The following is a 21,106-nucleotide window of genomic DNA, read 5'->3' as shown; positions in this document are numbered from 1 at the left end:
TGTCGTCTTGTTGGAAACAAGCGAAGGTGGAAGTCTGCAGTGTGGAGTCCAACACGCCGAGTTGCAGAAGCGAAAGATGGAGAAGGAGAATCCAGTCAGTTCGCAGAGGTAAAAGCTGTCCAGCTAGCTCTCGACGTAGGTCAACGTGAGAGATGGCCAAAGCTTTATCTCTACACCGACTCATGGATGGTAGCCAATGCTCTATGGGTTTGGCTAAAGAACTGGAAGAAGAGTGGTTGGCAGAGAAAAGGAAAACCCATTTGGGCAGCCGACCTATGGCAGGACATTGCTGATCGAATCGAGAGAATTCCAGTGAAAGTGAGACACATCGATGCTCACATTCCTAAGAGCAAAGCTACTGAGGAACAGCAACACAACCATCAGGCAGATCTAGCTGCAAGAGTTTCTCAAGTAGACATGGACTCTAATCTTGATCTCGACTGGAAACACCGAGGTGAGATATTCTTAGCTCGGTGGGCTCACGATTCGTCAGGACATGAAGGCAGAGATGCGACATACCAATGGGCTCGTGACAGATCCATAGACATTTCCATGGATGCTATCACACAAGTCATCCATGACTGTGACATTTGTGCCGCTATTAAGCAGTCAAAACGACTTAAGCCCTTGTGGTATGGTGACAGATGGTCCAAGTACAAGTATGGTGAAGCTTGGCAGATTGACTACATCACTCTACTACATTCTCGTTCTGGTAAGCAATACGTGCTTACTATGGTAGAGGCAAACACTGGATGGTTGGAAACTTATCCAGTTCCACATGCAACTGCACGCAACACCATTCTCGGTCTGGAGAGACAGATCCTGTGGAGACACGGAACTCCGGAGAGGATCGAGTCAGACAACGGAACTCATTTGAAGAACAACCTTGTAAAGAGCTGGGCAAAAGAGCACGGTATTGAGTGGATATTCCACATTCCCTACTATGCACCAGCTTCAGGGAAGACTGAACGCTACAACGGTTTGTTGAAGACCACTCTTAAAGCCATGGGGGGTGGATCTTTGAAAAACCGGGAAAAACATTTAGCACAAGCAACCTGGCTGGTAAATAGTAGAGGTTCAGTGAACCGAGCTGGACCTGCACATTCAGATTTGCTACGTAAAGTAGAAGGTGATAGAGTTCCTGTTGTTAGAGAAAAGAATCTGTTAGGTAAAACTGTTTGGGTATTTTCACCCTCAGGAGAGGCTAAACCTGTCCGAGGGGTGGTTTCAGCTGAAGGTCCGGGTCACACTTATTGGGTAATGCAAGAGAATGGTGAAATTCAGTGTATTCCACAAAGAAATTTAACTTTAGCTGAAAGAGGTTAATTTCAAACTGTTGTACAGCTACATTGCGTCCAAAGGAAGAATCAATGAGGAATCTACGGTGCACGAACCCTGAGATCCCTGAGAGCCCTGAGTCAACTAAGAGACCCTGAGAATCCCCGTTTCCCTTTTCTTCGCTTCGTCGGTGAAGAAATGAACTGTTTTCCATTTTTCTCATTTTCTGATTTTCTTGGACTTTTGAATCATCTACATCTGAGCATAGCTGGAATGGACTATGAACTTTACTCACGAACTGTAAATATCGTTTTGGATTGGATGGACAGTGTGAACAGCCAATGAAATTGTTTAGAAGGGGTGGACTGTGGCCGGTTGACGCTGCCCCCTTAAGAAAGGGAATATGGTGGACGGAAGTTGGTAAACGGAAGGAATAGTCTAAACTAATTTCATTGGAAGAGTGGGAGGAAGCACCTTCTGAACTGGGAGTGAACTGGACATTTCCAGGACTTTTCTATCAGTCTTGCTTCCGCCTTTCCACGGTGCAGCAGCTCTCTGTCTCTGTGCTGGGCTTTCTGCCAAGGCCTCGGCCTTGAAGTCCAGATACCAGGCCTGTATTAACTCCTTTCCAATTAACACAAACTGCTTCTAACATTTTTTTTTTCCTCTCTTTTCTCTCTCTTTCTATCCCACTCTGGGAAGGGGGGGGGAGAGAGGGGAGAGCGGAGGTGGGGAACCCCCTCTCTGCCGAGGGGGGTTACTCTCATTTCTGTGTTACTCTGTTGTATATCTTTGTATATATTGTAGATATTGTAAATTTGTAAACATTCCCCTGCATACCTTACATTGCTTTGTAAATATAGCTCCACTGCTTTGCTAATTCAGCTTGTGATGTTTTTTTTCCTTTCCCTTCAATTTTTTTTTCCCTTTTACCTTACAAGGGGGAAGGGAGGAGGCTTCTCGGCCTTACCCTTCCAAACCCACCACAATTGTGGACAGAAGGGACACTTTAGGCAAAAAGCATGACTTGGGAGAAGATGACTGTCCTAGAAGCCTGTAAGAAACACTGATTGCCAGATACTTTTGTGTACTTTAGGAACTGCTGCTGTAAGTTGTATGCACTGACATCCAGCAATATGGAGTGGAGAAGAGACAGTGGCATCTGTTACAAGCACCTCGAGTTTTAGGCTCAAAAACATCAATGTAGCTCAAAATTGCTGCTATCACCTCCTATGGAAGGCTCCATGCCTTCAGCGAATCCTACATTTGACCTGGAGGCTGCCTGGAAGGGCAGCTGGTGTGAATTCGGTGGCTTTCTTCCCACCCCCCTTTTCCCCCCCTCTCTTTGTCCCTATGGTGCCTTTGCTAGCCAGCCACCTCCCCCCCCCTCATTTCTCCCCCCCCCCCCTTCTGATAACCTCTCTAGTCTATGAAAGTTGTGTTCTGATTTAAAGCAACAATGATTATTTCATTATTTCTGATTGTGATGTGTTTTAGAGATTTTTTTTTTTCTGTTTTCAATAGTTGTTTTACCTGTAAGCATAATGAATAGTAAGTATTTAGTATTTATAAGTATTAAGTAATTAGTGATTGTACTAAGGTATAAGCATTTAGTAATGAGCTCAAACTTTCGTTTTTCTGTGAGTTCAAATTTTAACTTTTGGTTCAAACCTTTTTTTTTTTTTTCGTGCCATGGCATTTTGAAAGAGCTCTAACTTTTTATTAGTTTCTTTTTAGACATTGATTTGATAATTTAATTTTAACATAGTTCTTTCAGTTCTTTAGAGATTTTTGGTGTTAGCATAAGAGTTTGATATAGGGATATTATAGAATGAGATTTTTTTTTTGTTTGTATTCAAAATCGTTTTAAGAGAGGGATTATATATTAAAACAAAAAGGATGCATATTTTATAACTAAGGTTTTAGTAATGCCAGCAAAAAATAGCTAACCCATGTCAACACCCGGGAACATCACTTCTGCAACGCAGTACCGCAATCATCTCAACAAACAACAGCACAAGAATCACAAGGATGGGACAAATAGCATTTCACATGAAGCTGAAAATCAGCAGACCTACCTAACACAGGTCACAATGTCTGTTACGATAATCTGAGATCAAAAGCATCAATCGGGAGAATGTACCATAAAGCTATGTGTATTAGGACTGAATATCACAATTGCTTAATTGTTGTGTGGTTAGAGAATATGTTGTCATGGACTTGTATGTTAACTCACCAGTTTGTATTAATTTTAAATAGTTAGTCTGATTATAACACAAAATACATTTGCATTTTAGGTTATAAAAAACAAGGGAGAATTCAGGTGTTACATCCCCCCCCAAAAAAATGGCTAAAGTATACTACATTCTCAAACTTTCATTTCATGTGCGGTTTCAAGCGTGATTTAACAAAGTTTATGGAGGATATAAGAATTCTGGAAGTTTTAGCTAGGAGAAATTTGAAAGAAGAACAAACAACATTAGGCCAAAGATAGTATCTATAGGACTCGGTGCCTTAGCAAAACCAAAGTATCAAAAGAGCAGCATTGTTAGGATGAGTAAGGATGGATTGTTAGGTTACGGTCAATTTTATACCGGGCAGAACCGTGAATAGTCAAGATGTCACCTTTGACCCGGCAAAGAAGCCTTTTCACTTTTGCTGTTTACGTGCAAGATTTTTCTTTACTTATGGAGATGGAGCCTGGCCAGCTTTATCTTTATAGATCAAGGAGAATCTTGCTAACATAAAACAACTTAGGATTTTTGAGCGTCTTAGACAAGAGAAGATGTAACATACCTTTAAAGCATATTGTAAAAGACAGTGGTGAGGATAGGGTTTGCTGTGTTTGTAGATCATTGTGTCTTGATCCTTGTGTATGACGTATTTGGGCCTGATGAAGTCATCTCTGTTGGTAAGAGGAGTGAAGTGTGAAAACTTGAACTAGTAAGATCTAAGTCGTTGACAGATTAAGCAGTTAACAAAGAAGTAAGTTCTTTGAAGTAAGGGAGTAAGTAGGATGAAACTTTGAAAAAAGCAACTGTTCTGTTGGGTTAGGGTGGGGGGGTTGGGGTTGGGGTTAGGGTTGGGGTTAACGGTTAGGGGGTTAGGGTAGGGTTGGGGGGGTTAGGGTTAGGGGGTTAGGGGTTAGGCTTAGGGGTTAGGGAGTTAGGGTGGGGGGTTAGGGGCAGGGCTTGGGGGTGGGGTTAGTACCCGAGGGTTAGGGGTTAGGGTTTAGGGGGTTAGGGGGTTGGGGTTAGGACCAGTGCTCCCAGTCCCCCCTCCCCACCCCCCCAGGGGCTCCCAGTCCCCCCCAGTCCCCCTCCCAGCACTCCCAGTCCCCCTGATCCCCCTCCCAGCCCATCCCTGTACCTCCCAGCGGCTCCCAGTGCCTCGAACTGGTGCCGGTGAATGAGGGGGGTGGGGGGCAGGAAGGGGAGGGGCCAGGAGCTAGGGGGCGGGGATCCGTGGGGCAGGGTCCCCGTGGGGTGGGGCAGGGGTGCAGCCCCTGGGGTTCTCCCATTGGCTCGCTGGCTGCAGCGGACCCCTGAGGACCCCAGCGAGGGGAGGGGCAGGGGGATGGTTTTTGGGGGGGGGGGCGCGGGGGAGGGTCAAAAGGGTTTGAGGGGGTCCAGGAGGGGCTCCTAAGGGTTGGGGAGGGGTCCCAGGAGGGTCTGAAGGGGATCCCAGAAGGGCAGAAAAAGGTGGGATGGGAATTGGGGGGAGGGGCTGGGTCTGGGGGGGCTCTGGGAGGTCCGTAAGGGTCTGCAGGGGTCCGCCAGACTCCGCGGGGGTCCCCAGGGGTCTGGAATGGTCCTTAAGAGTCCATAGGGGTCCGCGGGGGTCTCTTACGGGCCCCTGCAGACCCTTGGGGACCCCCACATATCCCTCCAGACCCTAGGGGACCCCTGCAGACCCCCCCAGAACCCTGCGGACCCCCCCAGAACCCTGCGGACAGCCAAGGACCCTGACAGACCCTTGGGGACCCCTCAGGACCCCCACGGTCCTTTAGGGACCCCCAAAAGGGAGAGGGCAGAGGGGGGGAGGTGGGATGGGCACTGCTCCCGGGGATGCCGGCGCCGGGGTCCCGGGGGCGTGAAAGGGGAATTGGGGGGGGCCCTGTGGAGGGTCCCAAAGGAGCTGGGGAGGGGCTGTGAGGGTTAGGGGTCTCTGGGGTTTAAGGTTTTGGGGTCCTGCAGGATTCGGGGAGGTCTCACTGTGGTTTTCGGCGTCCCTGCAGCCCCGGGACCCCCCCGGGACCCCTCTCTCCCCCTGGGCCCCCCCCAGCCACATCGCGAGCGGTTAGCAGCGCAGCTGTGCCGCCGCCCGGTGGCTCAGTGCAGTCCCCGCGCGTCACGGTCGGCACTGCAGATGGGCAGCGGCGAGTGCTGCCTCCAGGAGGCCGAGGGCTGAGCCGCGCCGGGGGGGCTCTGCGCTCCTAGCAGCGACAGCTTCCCCCAGAGGAGCTCTGAGGCCAGCTCCAAGGTTCGGTTTGGGTTCTCCTGGGGATCTCAGACCCCACTGCTCTGATTTCACAGCTGTGTTTCCTTCCCTGCCTAGGGGACAGGATGCCCTCACTCCTGGAGAGAGAGAGGCACAGCCTGAGAGGCCTGGAGCTGTGTGGGCTGTAGATGCTCTTCACCAGCTGGGAGCCATCCCCCCAGGAGTCTTCCACCAGAGAGCCTTCTGCGGGGTGCCACGGTAAGCAGGGTGCAGGTGAAGGGGTCCAGAGCAGGGCAGCAGGGCTGGGGAGGGGGCTGGGGCACAGAGCCCTGGGCAGGGGGCTGGGGCACAGAGTCCTGTGAGGAGAGGCTGAGGGAGCTGGGGTTGCTTAGCCAGGAGAAGAGGAGGCTCAGGGGAGACCTTCTTGCTCTCTACACCTACCTGAAGGGAGGCCGTAGCCAGGTGGGGGTTGGGCTCTCCTCCCAGGCACCCAGCACCAGAACAAGAGGACACAGCCTCAAGCTGTGCCAGGGGAGGTTTAGGCTGGAGGTGAGGAGGAAGTTCTTCCCAGCAAGAGAGGTTGGCCCTGGGGATGTGCTGCCCAGGGGGGTGTGGTGGAGTCTCCCTCCCTGGAGATGTCCAGGAGGGGCCTGGGTGGGGCCCTTGGTGCCATGGTCGAGTTGATCAGATGGGGCTGGGTGGGAGGTTGGACTCGAGGACCTCTGAGGCCTTTTCCAACCTCATTAATTCTCTTCCCATCCTATTTCATCTTCCCCTGGGTGGGAGGTTGGACCTGACGCTCCCCGAGGCCCGTCCCAGCCTGGTTCGTGCTGCTTCTGCGTGTTCAGGACAGGGATTCCCTGCTCAGTCTCTCTGCTCAGGGATTCCTCCTCTTCAGAGGTGTGAGAGAGGCTTCCCAGCCAGCCTGAACTATTTCCCCCTCTGCATTTGCCCCCCTGAACAGAAGCACAGGGGGGGAGATGCAGTCCTGTCCTGGCTGTTCTCGCCGGCATTGTGCTTCTCCCTGCCCACCCTGCCCCTTCCTGGGGGCTGCCTGCTCAGAGCTGACAGGTGAGGGGAAGCAGTTCCAGATCTTCCTCACGGCTGTTCCCTTCTTCCCTTCTTTCTGGAGGGAGGCAGTGAGGGGGAGGAGAGGCTCTGCAGATGAGGCACAGCAGCAGCAGAGGGCTATGGAGGGAGGAGAGCAGACTCCAGGGGCCTCCAGGTCAGAGCCGTGCGGTTAGCATCATAGCTCCTGCTCCATCACCACCACCACCACTTCTGCCCCCAGCCAAGCACCAGGGGCAAGGCCCTCACCAGCCAGGACACCACCCAGAGGAGCTCAGCCCCAGCAGGAAGCCCCAGCCAGCACCCCTGGATGGGATTGGGGCGGTCATCACCCCTGGCCCTGACAGCCAGGGGGCTGCCAGGACCCCAACCTTCTGTCACCACCACCATCACTCAGCGTGCACCAGAGACACTCACCAGGGATGCAAGGAGGATCCTCAGCCCAGGCAGGCTCATCCTAGGGGAGCTGCTCTTCCTGGGGGAGGGGATTAAATAGGGGAGTGGGTGGGAGGGGCCAGGTGGCCACACCTGGGGTGGGAGGAGACTCCAGCTGAGCCCAGGTGCCGATGGTTTGAGGGGATGAAGAGGGGAAGTGGGGCAGGTGAGGGACTTCAAGGGTGTCAGGGAGTGACAGGGCTGGGGGGCATGGAACAAAACCCAGAAGGGGGGAGGTTCCGATTGGATGCCAGGAGGAAGCTCTTCCCCATCAGGGTGGTGAGGCTCTGGCACAGGTTGCCCAGGGAGGTGGTGGTAGCCTCACCCATGGGCGATTTGGAGGCCAGGCTGGAGGTGGCTCTGGGCAGCCCGATCCAGGGTGAGGCATCCCTGCCCATGGCAGGGGGGTTGGAACTGGCCGATCCCTGAGGCCCCCTCCCCTCCCCTCCCCTCCCTTCCCCTCTTCTCCTCTCCCTTCCCCTTTCCTTCTCAGAGCCCAGGCCTGGACGCCTGGCAGGCTGCTGAGCAGCCCTGATGCCTGCAAGCCGCCGTCCGCTCCGGGGGGAAAGAGACGCTCTCGCTCTCCCTGGCCAAGGCTGGTTCTCTTTCTGGCTCACACAAGGACTCCACAGGTCAGGTGATGAGGTGAGATGGATCTGAGACATGTCGTGGAGCCACTTGTGTAAGCATCTTGAGTCTTGCCGAGAGGTTGTTGCTTGTTCCTGCAGAGAAAGGAGTGCTGGGTGTGTTGCGGTGCATCTTCCATCCAGCTGTGCTCTACAGTCTCTCTGGGACTGAGCGCCGGCTCTGTGCAGTGCCTCCGGGGGAGGGGTGAAGGGCACTGGGAGCGTAGGAAAGCAGAAAGGGTCCCAGGAGGGTTTCAGGACAAGGGAGAACAACAGGCTGCTGATACTGGAAGGATGGCCTGGTGATAAAAAAGAGCGGACTGCAGTACACAGCCTGAAGCGTGAGGCAGGGGGACGCTTGCCTCCCTGCTGGAGAAGATCAACCTGATACGGGATGAAGATAACGATGGAGCAAACTCAGAGAGCAGCAGTGGTGCAGGAGTGCCAGGGAAGTGCTCGGGCTGCTGGATTTCCCCTCTGTAAACTGCCTGTTCTGTACCAATAAATGATTCCTGCTGCAGCAATAAATGATTCCTGCTGCACCAGTAAATGATTCCTGCTGCACCAGTAAGTGATTCCTGCTGCACCAATAAGTGATTCCTGCTGCAGCAATAAATGATTCCTGCTGCACCAATAAATGATTCCTGCTGCACCAATAAATGATTCTTGCTGCACCAGTAAGTGATTCCTGCTGCACCAATAAATGATTCCTGCTGCACCAATAAATGATTCCTGCTGCACCAGTAAGTGATTCCTGCTGCACCAATAAATGATTCCTGCTGCACCAGTAAATGATTCCTGCTGCACCAATAAATGATTCCTGCTGCACCAATAAATGATTCTTGCTGCACCAGTAAGTGATTCCTGCTGCACCAGTAAGTGATTCCTGCTGCACCAATAAGTGATTCCTGCTGCAGCAATAAATGATTCCTGCTGCACCAATAAATGATTCCTGCTGCACCAGTAAGTGATTCCTGCTGCACCAGTAAGTGATTCCTGCTGCACCAATAAATGATTCCTGCTGCAGCAATAAATGATTCCTGCTGCACCAGTAAGTGATTCCTGCTGCACCAATAAGTGATTCCTGCTGCAGCAATAAATGATTCCTGCTGCAGCAATAAATGATTCCTGCTGCACCAATAAATGATTCCTGCTGCACTAGTAAGTGATTCCTGTTGCACCAATAAATGATTCCTGCTGCACCAGTAAATGATTCCTGCTGCACCAGTAAGTGATTCCTGCTGCACCAATAAATGATTCCTGCTGCACCAGGGGGGTCCCTGCATGCATTCCCACACGGGAGTCTCCTGTGCCTAGCAGGAGAAAACTCTGCTCTCTTTCTGCTCCATGTCAGTCTAGGAAGTAGCTTTCGGGGTAGCCTGTGGGGCACCGGAGCACCGCAGCAGGCCGCATGGCTTCAGGAGGATCCAAGTGCGGCTGCGTCTGAGGCACAAAGGCAGCAGCGAGGAACCTGCCTGCGGCCTCCGATGGAGGCCTCGGGCGGAGCATCGCTGCCCAGGGGTCCAACCCAAACTGGGTGTGAGAGACATCGACCTCTGGCACATTCCCCACTGTGGGGCAGCCACCAGCCGGCAGCACGGGGGCTGGAGTAGCTGCAGCTGTTTGTGGGGGACCCTTCCCTGCCCCCCTTCATTGCTGCAGCAGAGCTCCCCTTCGGGGGGAGAGGGGATGTGTACACAACTGACTAGGAAAGGACCGAGCTGCTGGCCGGGCAGTTTGCTTCACATTCTGCCTTTTGGGGGGAGAATCAAAGGGAGCGGGGGGATTCTGGGCGGACATGGGGCAGGGGGATGCTGCAGCAGAGGAGCAGGTGAGGGCTGGGGGCACCCCCCTAAACCGCTGACAAGTCTCGGAGGGGACCACAGAACATTTCACAGCGTCAGTGCCGTGAGAGGCGATGCGGAGCAGACCCTCTCCAGCTGGAGAGGGAGGAGTTGGAGCGACTGCTGTGTCACAAAACTTTGGAAACGACCCCCCGTCTCCCCTCTCTGTTTTAAAGGCTGTGAGAATCGTAATGAAGTCACACAGGGGCTTGAGCTATAAGCACAGCCTGCGGCCGTACCCATCATAAACAGAGGCTTTTACCTGCGCGCGGTGTACGGTTTCGATTTAAATGCCAAAACATCCTGAACGGGGCCGGGCCGAGCTGCTGCCCACGCCCAGGGCAGTGCTCAGGGCCACCGCCGCCGTGCCGCGGCGCGTGCCGCCCCGAGGGCGCTCAGCGCTGCAGCGAACCGCGCTGAACGCTTGAAATGCTGGAAAGTTGTTAGGGGGAGAAGGGAAAAGGGAGAGAGAGCCTGACTCGATCGCTGACATGGGTACAACTCCTGCGCCGCAGCGAGGCTCCAGTCCCGCCAGGGCGATAGCGTCGCGATCGTTGCCATGGGTTCAGCGCATGCGTCGCAGCGAGGGTTGTTCGCGCGCACGGGGCTGGCGGCTTTAAAACGGCGCTCACTGGCCCGCCGGGGCTATCGGGTTCCTGCTCGCTCCGTGCTAGGTGAGTGCCTGCCTCCACAGTTCTCCGGGGCTTTCCTCTGGCAGCTGCAGGACCGCACTCTGGCTTTGCTTGCAGGGGGGTTCCCGGAGCCGAGCCGGGACCGTTTGGGAGCCGTGACGGGGCAGGGGACTCGCGCACTACCGGCCGGGGCTGGGGCCGGGGCGAGCGGGCCGGCCGGGGCGGGCGGGCCGGCGGGCGGGCCGGGGCGGGCGGGCCGGCCGGCCGGCCGGGGCGGGCGGGCGGGCCGGGGCGAGCGAGCGGGCGGGCGGGCCGGGGCGAGCGGGCAGGCGGGCCGGGGCGAGCGAGCGAGCGGGCGGGCGGGCCGGGGCGAGCGAGCGAGCGGGCGGGCGGGCCGGGGCGAGCGAGCGAGCGGGCGGGCGGGCCGGGGCGAGCGAGCGAGCGGGCGGGCGGGCGGGCCGGGGCGAGCGAGCGAGCGGGAGGGCCGGGGCGAGCAGCAGTCAGGAAGAGTCAGGAGGGGTCTTCTCCCGGTAACAGTAAGTGCTCTTCTAGCGTGGCACCTGTCGTCTTTGTGTTCCTCCCCGTAACTCCAAATTCCCTTCCTAGTGTTCTCACTGCCTTTCCAAGTCTCCCAGTAACTCCCCCACAGCTCTGCGAGTTAAATGAATGCCAGAGAAAAATGAGATGCCTGTGCAGTGTTTTTCTAGGGTGCAGGGAAACCTACTCACAGCTTTACAACGTGAGTAACTGAGAGCTAAGCTTTGCTTTTTGCTCCACTCCTTACCGTTTGACTCTTTGCTTTCTACTTGGTCGACCAAGCAAGGCTGATGTCACTTCACAGTCGCTACCCCGTTGGTGCCTGCCTGCGAGTGCCAGGACCCTTCCCGGAACCACAGGACAGAAGGAGGGTTTGTCTCTCTCGCGGTGCCCTGAGCAGGAGTTGTACCAACACAGGCTCAGAAAGCTGAAACCATCGAAAGATTTAATTAGAGAGCAACAGGCATTAGAGGTTGGTTGATGGCCAGGGAGAAATGCACCGACTGCAAGGCAATGGGGGCGTAGTAAATCCTGGGGAACAGGGAACACGCTCGGAGACGCAGAGCCACGCAACAGCTCTCACAGAGAGGCGCAGCAAAAACTCAGCTGCGTCCCGAAGGCGCAAACCCTACCAAGAAGGGCGTCCGTGGGTCGGGGCTATCAGAAGCAGGGCAGCCCCTCAGCTGTCTCTGTCTTTCCTACCGCGATGCCACGTGGGGGTGGGCGATTGTGGGGGGGTTACAGACCATTGCAAAAACAGGGCGGAGGGCTTGCCAGCGCCGGGCAAACCAACCCCAGGGGCGGCTGCTGCCAAGAGGCCTGGTCACACCTAGCGGAGCATGTTGGAAACTGGGGACATTCAGCGTATCCCACAGCAGAATGTGACTCCGGCTGAGAGAGGATGAACTCAGAGGGGGCAACACACATCAATGCATTATAGTCACTGTGCGAATAGTTAGAAGTCGGTCTAACCTCTTTCCCTCCTGGCTTAACACCAGCCTGGCGTCCAGGACTCAACATACGCACTGCACAGCAACCCACAGAGCTCCTGGGTCATCCCACCTGTACTTGTTCCTGCTGTCCCTGCAGCAATGGACTGTTTCTGATTTTTTTTTTTTTCCTCTTTTCCTTTCAAAGTCAGACTGATTCCTGATTCTTCTCCACATCCCTGCCCAGTTCCAGCACCAGAGAGACTGCCCTGAGAGAGAACGAGCCGGGATAACCAGGGACTTGCCTCGAGGAGTCGAATACCACGTGCCAAGAGTGGATGACAGGGCTGTGACAGGGGAGCGGGAGGGGAATGGAGGGGTGGCTTGTGGCGGGTGAACGCCCATTCTGAAGACAGGGTGGAGGGCTTGCGAGTGTTCTACTAAACTCTCTGCTTCCCAGCTGACTCCAAATTATTTCTTGCTGGATTTGGTCCTTTCCTTTTTTTTTTCCCCCCTCTGTTGGGAGGGAGGAGGGGGGGGAGCAGGAGAGAGATTCTCAGCCTCGACACCATCCAAGCTCTGAGCTCCCAGGTAAGGGTCAAATCGCTGCAGCGACGACACAGCCGAGGAGCGGGCGAGTGAGGGGCGGGGGCAGCCTCTCCCAAACGCTGCCGGCGGACTGCTTGCCCGAACGTTCCCGGAGGGGACGGAAACCCATGACAAAACGTAAGTATTAGCGTGAGGTATTGTAGCGGAGGAAAAGCCATGCTGTTCCTCCAGAGGTTGCAGAGCAGTAGTAACGTGTACGCCAAAAGGTTTCCAATGGCCCTGAGCGGCAAATTAAAACCGCACAACACACACAAAGGAGACCCCACTGGTTTTATATTCAGTTGTTTAATTTGAATGGAAAGGCCTCTGAAGAGAGGCCAGCTGAGTCGCTCCCCACGCACCTGGAGGAGATGCCCCCCCTGACCGGTCAGCGTCCCCCCCCACTTCAGGGGGTTTGTGGGCATCTATGGTGGGTGTGGGGGGTATCAAAGAGGAATTCAGGGACATGTGGGAGCCAATGGAGGGTCACCTGGGGGCACTTCAGTTGGATGGTTAGGGTTAGTTGGGGGGGGGAGTGGGGGCTGGCTTGCTGGCAGCCTCTGGTGTGTGTGGGGGGTTGGCCAGCTTGGCAGCGGCGGCCTCTGTTATTGGGCGGGGGGGTTGGCTGGCTTGGCGGCGGCAGCAGCGTCTGTTGTTGGTTGGGGGGTTGGCCGGCTTGGCAGCGGCGGCTTCTGTTGGGTGGGGGGGCGGGATGCGTGGCTGGCTTGGCCACAGCCTTTGTTGTTGGGTGGGGGGTGTTGGCTGGTTTGGTGGCAGCCCATGTTTTTGGGTGTGTGTGGGGGGGTGGCTGGCTTTTTGGCGGCAGCTTCTGTTATTGGGTGGGGCGTGGGGGGGGGGGGGCTTGGCCTGGCAGTGGCCTCTGTTATTGGTTGGGGGGGTGGGATGTGTGGCTGGTTTGGCGGTGGCCTCTGTTATTGGGTGGGGATGGGGGGGTCGCTGGCTTGGCGGCGTCACCCTCCATTTTTTGGGGGGGTTGGGGGGTGGCTGGCTGCAGCAGCTTCTGTTGCTGGGGGGTATGGGGGGATTCGCTGGTGCGGCGGCGGCCTCTGTTTTTTTGGGGGCTTTGGGGGCGCCTGGCTTGGGGGCGGCAGCTTCTCTTGCTGGGGTGGGGGGGTTGACTGGCTTGGCGGCAGCGGCTTATGTGGTTGGTTGGGGAGGGTGGCTGGCTTTTTGGCGGCGGTCTCTGTTGGTGTTGGGTGGGTGGGGGGGTGGCTGGCTTGGTGGTGGCAGTGTCTGTTGTTGGTTGGGGGGTTGGCTGGCATGGCAGTGGCAGCCTCTGTTGGGTGGGGGGTGGGATGTGTGGCTGCCTCGGCAGCGGCCTCTGTTGTGTGTGTGGGGTAGGGGTGGTGGCTGGTTTGGCGGCAGCCCATGTTTTTGGGTGTGGGGGTGTGGCTGGCTTTTTGGCGGTGGCCTCTGTTATTGGGTGGGGGTAGGCTTGGTGGCAGCGCCCTCTGGTTTTTGGGGGGGTTAGGGGGTGGCCGGCTTGGTGGCGGCAGCTTCTGTTGCAGGGCTGGGGGGTGGCTGGCTTGGCAGCGGCGGCCTCTGTTGTGACTGGGGTGGGTGGGATGCGTGGCTGGCTTGTCAGCCGCCTCTGTGTTTTGGGGGGTGTGGGGGGTGGCCAGCTTGGCGAAGGCAGCTTCTGTTGCTGGGGTGGGATGCGTCGCTGGCTTGGCGGCAGCTTCTGTTGCTGGGGGGCATGGGGTGGTTGCTTGTCTTGGCGGCGGCCTATGTGGCTAGGTGGGGGGGCTGTGGCTGGCTTGGTGGCGGCCTCTGTAGTTTGGGGGGGTTGAGGGGTGGCTGGCGCGGCGGCGGCAGCTTCTGTTGCTGGGGGGCATGAGGGGATTTGCTGGCTTGGCGGCAGCGTCCTCTGTGGTTGGGGGGGTGGCTGGCTTTTTGGCGGCGGCCTCTGTTGGCGTTGGGTGGGTGGGGGGGTGGCTGGCTTTGCAGCAACGGCCTCTGTTATGGGGTGGTGGGCAGGCTGCCTTGGCGGCGGCAGTGTCTTGTTGGTTGGGGGTTTGGCTGGCTTGGCAGCGGCAGCCTCTGTTGGGCGGGGGGTGGGATGCGTGGCTGCCTTGGCAGCGGCCTCTGTTGTTGGGTGGGGGGTAGGAGTGTTGGCTGGTTTGGTGGCAGCCCATGTGTTTGGGTGTGTGTGGGGTGGCTGGCTTTTTGGCGGCGGCCTCTGTTACTGGGTGGGCTGTGGCGGGGGGCTGGCTTGGCTTGGTGGCTGTGGCCTTTGTGGTTGGGGGGGGGGGCTGGCTTGGCGGCGGTGGCCTGTGTTGGGAGGGGGGGGGACTGGCTTGGTGGCAGCGGCCTCTGTTGTGACTGGGGTGGGTGGGATGCGTGGCTGGTTTGGCGGCGGCCTCTGTTATTGGGTGGGGGTTGGGGGGGTGGCTTGTTGGTGGCGGCGCCCTCTGTGGTTTGGGGGGGTTGGGGGGTGGCTGGCGCGGCGGCGGCAGCTTCTGTTGCTGGGGGGCATGAGGGGATTTGCTGGCTTGGCGGCAGCGTCCTCTGTGGTTGGGGGGGTGGCTGGCTTTTTGGCGGCGGCCTCTGTTGGCGTTGGGTGGGTGGGGGGGTGGCTGGCTTGGCAGCGACGGCCTCTGTTATGGGGTGGTGGGCAGGCTGCCTTGGCGGCGGCAGCGTCTGTTGTTGGTTGGGGGTTTGGCTGGCTTGGCAGCGGCGGCCTCTATTGGGTGGGGGGTGGGATGCGTGGCTGCCTTGGCAGCGGCCTCTGTTGTTGGGTGGGGGGTAGGGGTGTTGGCTGGTTTGGTGGCAGCCCATGTTTTTGGGTGTGTGTGGGGTGGCTGGCTTTTTGGCGGTTGCCTCTGTTACTGGGTGGGCCGTGGGGGGGTGCTGGCTTGGCTTGGTGGCGGTGGCCTCTGTTGTGACTGGGGTGGGTGGGTGGGATGTGTGGCTGGTTTGGCGGCGGCCATTGTTATTGGGTGGGAGTTTGGGGGGCAGGCTTGGTGGCAGCGCCCTCTGTTTTTTGGGGGGGTTAGTGGGTGGCCGGCTTGGCGGCGGCAGCTTCTGTTCCTGGGGGGTGTGGGGCAATTTGCTGGCTTGGTGGCAGCGGCCTCTGTTTTTTGGGGGGGTTAGGGGATGGCCGGCTTGGTGGCGGCAGCTTCTGTTGCGGGGCTGGGGGGTGGCTGGCTTGGCAGCAGCGGCCTCTGTTGTGACTGGGGTGGGTGGGATGCGTGGCTGGCTTGTCAGTGGCCTCTGTTTTTTGGGGGGGGGTGGGGGGTGGCCAGCTTGGCGACGGCAGCTTCTGTTGCTGGGGGGCATGGGGTGGTTGCTTGTCTTGGCGGCGGCCTGTGTGGCTGGGTGGGGGGGCTGTGTCTGGCTTGGTGGCGGCGGCCTCTGCTGTGACTGGGGTGGGTGGGATGCGTGGCTGGTTTGGTGGCAGCCTCTGTTATTGGGTGGGGGTTGGGGGGGTGGCTGGCGTGGTGGCAGCGCCCTCTGTGGTTTGGGGGGGTTGAGGGGTGGCTGGTGCAGCAGCGGCAGCTTCTGTTGCTGGGGTGGTGTGGGGGTTGGCTGGCTTGGTGGCAGCGGCCTATGTGGTTGGTTGGGGGGGTGGCTGGCTTTTTGGCGGCGGCCTCTGTTGGTTGTGGGTGGGTAGGGGGGTGGCTGGCTTTTTGGCAGTGGCCTCTGTTACTGGGTGGGCCGTGGGGGGGGGCTGGCTTGGCTTGGCGGCGGCCCCTGTTATTGGGTGGGGGTGTGGAGGAGTGGGGGGGTGTCTGTCTTGGCGGCGGCCTATGTGGTTGGGTGGGGGGGCTGTGGCTGACTTGGTGGCGGCGGCCTCTGTGTTTTGGGGGGCTTGGGGGCTGCCTGGCTTGGCAGCATCCGCTTCTGTTGCTGGGGTGGGGGGGTTGGCTGGCTTGGCGGCAGCTTCTGTTGCTGGGGGGCATGAGGGGATTTGCTGGCTTGGCGGCAGCGTCCTCTGTGGTTGGGGGGGGTGGCTGGCTTTTTGGCGGCAGCCTCTGTCGGTGTTGGGTGGGTGGGGGGGTGGCTGGCTTTGCAGTGACGGCCTCTGTTATGGAGTGGTGGGCCGGCTGCCTTGGCGGCGGCAGCGTCTGTTGCTGGTTGGGGGTTTGGCTGGCTTGGCAGCCGCGGCCTCTGTTGGGCGGGGGGTGGGATGCGTGGCTGCCTTGGCAGCGGCCTCTGTTGTTGGGTACGGGGTAGGGGTGTTGGCTGGTTTGGTGGCAGCCCATGTTTTTGGGTGTGTGTGGGGTGGCTGGCTTTTTGGCGGCGGCCTCTGTTACTGGGTGGGCCGTGGGGGGGTGCTGGCTTGGCTTGGTGGCTGTGCCCTCTGTGGTTGGGGGGGGGGGCTGGCTTGGCGGTGGTGGCCTGTGTTGGGTGTGGGGGGACTGGCTTGGTGGCGGCGGCCTCTGTGACTGGGGTGGGTGGGATGCGTGGCTGGTTTGGCGGCGGCCTCTGTTATTGGGTGGGGGTTGGGGGGGTGGCTGGCGTGGTGGTGGCGCCCTCTGGTTTTTGGGGGGGTTAGTGGATGGCCGGCTTGGCGGCGGCAGCTTCTGTTGCTGGGGGGTGTGGGGCAATTTGCTGGCTTGGTGGCAGCGGCCTCTGTTTTTTGGGGGGGTTAGGGGATGGCCGGCTTGGTGGCGGCAGCTTCTGTTGCTGGGGTGGGATGCGTCGCTGGCTTGGCGGCAGCTTCTGTTGCTGGGGGGTATGGGGTGGTTGCTTGTCTTGGCGGCGGCCTATGTGGCTGGGTGGGGGGGCTGTGGCTGGCGCGGCGGCGGCCTCTGTTGTGACTGGGGTGGGTGGGATGCGTGGCTGGTTTGGTGTCAGCATCTGTTATTGGGTGGGGGTTGGGGGGCTGGCTGGCGTGGTGGCGGTGCCCTCTGTGGTTTGGGGGGGTTGAGGGGTGGCTGGTGCGGCAGTGGCAGCTTCTGTTGCTGGGGTGGGGGGGTTTGGCTGGCGTGGCGGCAGCAGCCTCTGTGGTTGGTTGGGGGGGTGGCTGGCTTTTTGGCGGTGGCCTCTGTTGGTTGTGGGTGGGTAGGGGGGTGGCTGGCTTTTTGGCAGTGGCCTCTGTTACTGGGTGGGCCGTGGGGTGGGGGCTGGCTTGGCTTGGCGGCGGCCCCTGTTATTGGGTGGTGGAGTGGGGGGGTGGCTGGCTTGGCGGTGGTGGCCTCTGTTATTGGGTGGGAGGGGTGGGATGCGTGGCTGGTTTGGCGGCAGCCTCTGTTATTGGGCGGGGGAGTGGGGGGGTGGCTGTCTTGGCGGCGGCGGCCTATGTGGTTGGGGGTGGTGGCTGGCTTTTTGGCGGTGGCCTCTGTTGGCGTTGGGTGGGTGGGGGGGTGGCTGGCTTGGCAGCAGCGGCCTCTGTTATGGGGTGGTGGGCTGGCTGCCTGGCGGCAGCAGCATTTTTTGTTGATTGGGGGTTTGGCTGGCTTGGCAGCAGCGGCCTCTGTTGGGCGGGGAGTGGGATGCGTGGCTGCCTTGGCAGCGGCCTCTGTTGTTGGGTGGGGGATAGGGGTGGTGGCTGATTTGGCGGCAGCCCATGTTTTTGGGTGTGTGTGGGGTGGCTGGCTTTTTGGCAGCGGCCTCTGTTACTGGGTGGGCCGTGGGGGGGGGGCTGGCTTGGCGGTGGTGGCCTCTGTGGTTGGGGGGGGGGCTGGCTTGGCGGCGGTGGCCTCTGTGGTTGGGGGGGGGGCTGGCTTGGCGGCGGTGGCCTGTGTTGGGAGGGGGGGGACTGGCTTGGTGGCGGCGGCCTCTGTTGTGACTGGGGTGGGTGGGATGCGTGGCTGGTTTGGCGGCGGCCTCTGTTATTGGGTGGGGGTTGGGGGTGGCTGGCTTGGTGGTGGCGCCCTCTGTGGTTTGGGGGGGGGTTGGGGGGTGGCCGGCTTGGCGGCGGCAGCTTCTGTTGCTGGGGTGGGGGTTTGGCTGGCTTGGCGGCAGCTTCTGTTGCTGGGGGGGGGGGTGGGGGGGTTGCTTGTCTTGCCGGCGGCCTATGTGTTTGGGTGGGGGGGGGCTGGCTTGGCGGCGGCCTCAGTTTGGGGGGCGTGGCTTGGTGGCGGTGGCCTCAGTTGGATCCAACTGAAAGGTCCTTTTGGAGCCCCTCCAGAGCCTCCCCATATACCTCTCTGTGTGCCCGAATTCCCCTTTGATACCCCCAGATCCACCTTAGATGCTAGCAGGCCCCTTAAGAGCGGGGCCAGCACTGACCAGGTAGGGGATTCTCACCCCTGTGTGTGGGGGGAGGCTTCGCTGGGCTCTCCTCAGAGGTTACTTCCATTCAAATTAAAGAGACCAAAACCCAAAGAAACCTCAGGACAAAGAATAAAGGCAAAAGAAACAAAGGATCCCCCCCCCCAACACACACTGAGGAGGGTTCCCCCTCTTTAATTCCTTGAGACCCATTTCGTAGTTCTGTTTTCAAACTGCTTTGCTCTGCTTGCAATCGGCTTCTACCTGCTAGCAGCCTTTGTGTGTAACGGAAGAGACGCAGCGGGGGTGAGTTCAGAGCCTTGTTACCTGGCACTTAGTGCCAGTCCTGACTACCTATATGAACAGGAGAGATTGGCAGTCTTAGGGCGAGTCGGCTCGGCTCTCTGTGAAGCCGGAGGATTTCCTTCCCCCGAACAGACGGCGGCTCCGCCCAGCCGGGCTGCCTCTCACCAGGCATGCCGGGGCTCGGCTCCCCCGGGCGCCAGCCGGCTCCGCCGAGGTCTGCTCTCAGCTCGTCTTCCTTTAGCTTCCGTGGGTTCCCTTCGTCCGGCTGAGCTCCGCACCAGGTTAGTGCCAGCCTCTGTCGCTGTCCGCGGTTCCCGTGTAGGTGCTCTGAAGGTTCGATACGCCTGAATGTTCTAGGAGGGGATTAAAAGCCCTAAGACTTCACATAAGTCGCTGGTAAGAAAAGGAGGAAAACTATCTGCAGAAACCAGGAAAACGTGCAGCAGACTTCTGGGAAATAGTCCAACCTCCTCTTTCACAGAAGTAAGGTGAGTTTGTGAAACCGCTCGGCTCCAAGACCTTTAGGAGAGATCCCACAGCCGTCCAGGGCTGTAGCGAGCCCTATAGAACTCCGGCAGTTACCCGAGCCGTGGCGTTCGTCTTTTCCCCCAGATCGGTTTCCGAGGACCGCGGCGGGACCCCTCTCCGTCGGGCCGCGGGGCCCGCCGAGGCGCAGGACCTCTCCGGGCGCCCCCTTAGAGGCTTCTCAGGCAGAGCTCTTTTAACTCAGTCAGATCACCCCAGGAAGAGACAAGAGCCTTCAGGCAGGAAAAGGACTGCTGGCAAGGGAAAGGGGTAACGTGTAAGCCCTAAGGGGGCGTCCCACAAGGGAGAAAGGCAAATCGCTGCCACAGGTAAGAGCCCTCGGGGTGGAACCAGGGGGTTCCACTAAGCATTCCAATGGGGGAGACTGCAAAGGTTTTCATATAGCAATTGACCCTATTCTTTACTATCCATGTAAACAGGAAAGTTTCAGTTTTAGGGTGAGTCGGCATAGCGCTTTCAGCGAAGGAAAAGATTTTTCCTCGCCTCAGCCGGCGGCGACTCAAACTCCCCGCGGCAGCTCACCCGCGGGGCCCCCCGAGACGAGGAGAGGCGAACCGAGGCGAACGGAACCGGACGGAACCGGCGCGGGGCTCCCCGAGGCGAGGCAGAAGGAACCGGCACGTTGGGGGCTTGGCGGGGCTCAGCTCCTCGCTCAGATTCTTCCCGGTTTCCTCGGGCTCCCTTCCAGGTAAGCGCCAGCCTCTGCCGCTCTCGGGGGTTCTTACGTAGCAGCTCGTTTGAAACGCTTGCACGTTCTCGGAGGAGATTAAAATCCCTAAGAGGCCAGCTAACCCTGACACCCCTCTCTTGCAACTTCATAGCTCTGCTGTTTAACTAGGCGCAGCAGTCTGGTATTAATTTGTCTGAAAAGAGGCTTTGAAACGCGCTGCATGGGGTTCTGAAAGACGTAAACTTACAGTGCGTATCTCTAGTACACAACAGCTCACGGATTTTCCTTTGCGTTGTAGGGTTTTTGAACACTCACCGGTTTCGGCGTTGGGTTGGTTTTTCTCGGAACGGAAAACCTGCCGAGCGGAGGCCGGCGGGGCGCTTCCCACGCGCGGCGGCAAGAGACGCCCCCCCGACCGCTCAGCGTAAGTCCGCCGCTTTCAATCGATTCCCCTTTGGTAGGTACGTTGCCAAAATTGGCTTTGCTCTACGCGCAAATCGCTTTTCCGTTCCGGCATCACTTGCATCTCAGAGAGGAGATCCGGTGTGGGGGGGGTAACTTCAGAGCCTCTTTACCGTCGCAATGAATACCATTCCTGAATATCTCTATAGAGAGGAGAGGATTGTAGTTGGATTTATAGTCTCGGGGCGAGTCGCCTCGGCGCTCTCAGGCAAACGAGAGGGTTTTCTTCCCCTAAAAGGGCGGCTCGGCGGCTCGGCTCGGCTCGGCTCGGCTCGGCGGCTCGGCTCGGCGCGGCTCGGCTCGGCGCGGCTCGGCTCGGCGGCGCGGCTCGGCTCGGCGGCTCGGCTCGGCGGCGCGGCTCGGCTCGGCGGCGCGGCTCGGCTCGGCGGCGCGGCTCGGCTCGGCGGCGCGGCTCGGCTCGGCGGCGCGGCTCGGCTCGGCGGCGCGGCTCGGCTCGGCGGCGCGGCTCGGCTCGGCGGCGCGGCTCGGCTCGGCGGCGCGGCTCGGCTCGGCGGCGCGGCTCGGCTCGGCGGCGCGGCTCGGCTCGGCGGCGCGGCTCGGCTCG

General features: G+C 58.7%; 2 long non-coding RNA genes across 6 annotated transcripts; both read left to right on the top strand.

Annotated features, from left to right (window-relative positions):
- The first annotated feature begins 10,052 nt into the window (after positions 1–10,052).
- LOC137444034 (uncharacterized) lies at positions 10,053–12,322 on the top strand. 4 transcript variants are annotated; one of them, XR_010988044.1, is made up of 4 exons: positions 10,053–10,365; positions 10,930–11,062; positions 11,165–11,332; positions 11,998–12,322. It is a non-coding gene; the product is annotated as an uncharacterized lncRNA (long non-coding RNA). The 4 variants fall into 4 exon arrangements; XR_010988045.1 differs by lacking the exon at positions 10,930–11,062 and having other exon boundaries at positions 11,147–11,332; XR_010988043.1 differs by lacking the exon at positions 10,930–11,062 and having other exon boundaries at positions 11,143–11,332.
- A 6,728-nt stretch (positions 12,323–19,050) lies between these two features.
- On the top strand, positions 19,051–20,604 carry LOC137444033 (uncharacterized). Of its 2 annotated transcripts, XR_010988041.1 has the most exons (5): positions 19,051–19,144; positions 19,221–19,351; positions 19,476–19,717; positions 19,829–20,097; positions 20,378–20,604. It is a non-coding gene; the product is annotated as an uncharacterized lncRNA (long non-coding RNA). The 2 variants fall into 2 exon arrangements; XR_010988040.1 differs by having other exon boundaries at positions 19,052–19,351.
- Positions 20,605–21,106: the final 502 nt, after the last annotated feature.

The sequence above is a fragment of the Melanerpes formicivorus genome, unplaced genomic scaffold (genome assembly GCF_026170545.1).
Source record: "Melanerpes formicivorus ecotype bairdi unplaced genomic scaffold, bMelFor1.0.p_v2 SCAF_10, whole genome shotgun sequence".
Classification (NCBI taxonomy): Eukaryota; Metazoa; Chordata; class Aves; order Piciformes; family Picidae; genus Melanerpes; species Melanerpes formicivorus.
This window is presented reverse-complemented; position numbering and strand designations above follow the sequence as displayed.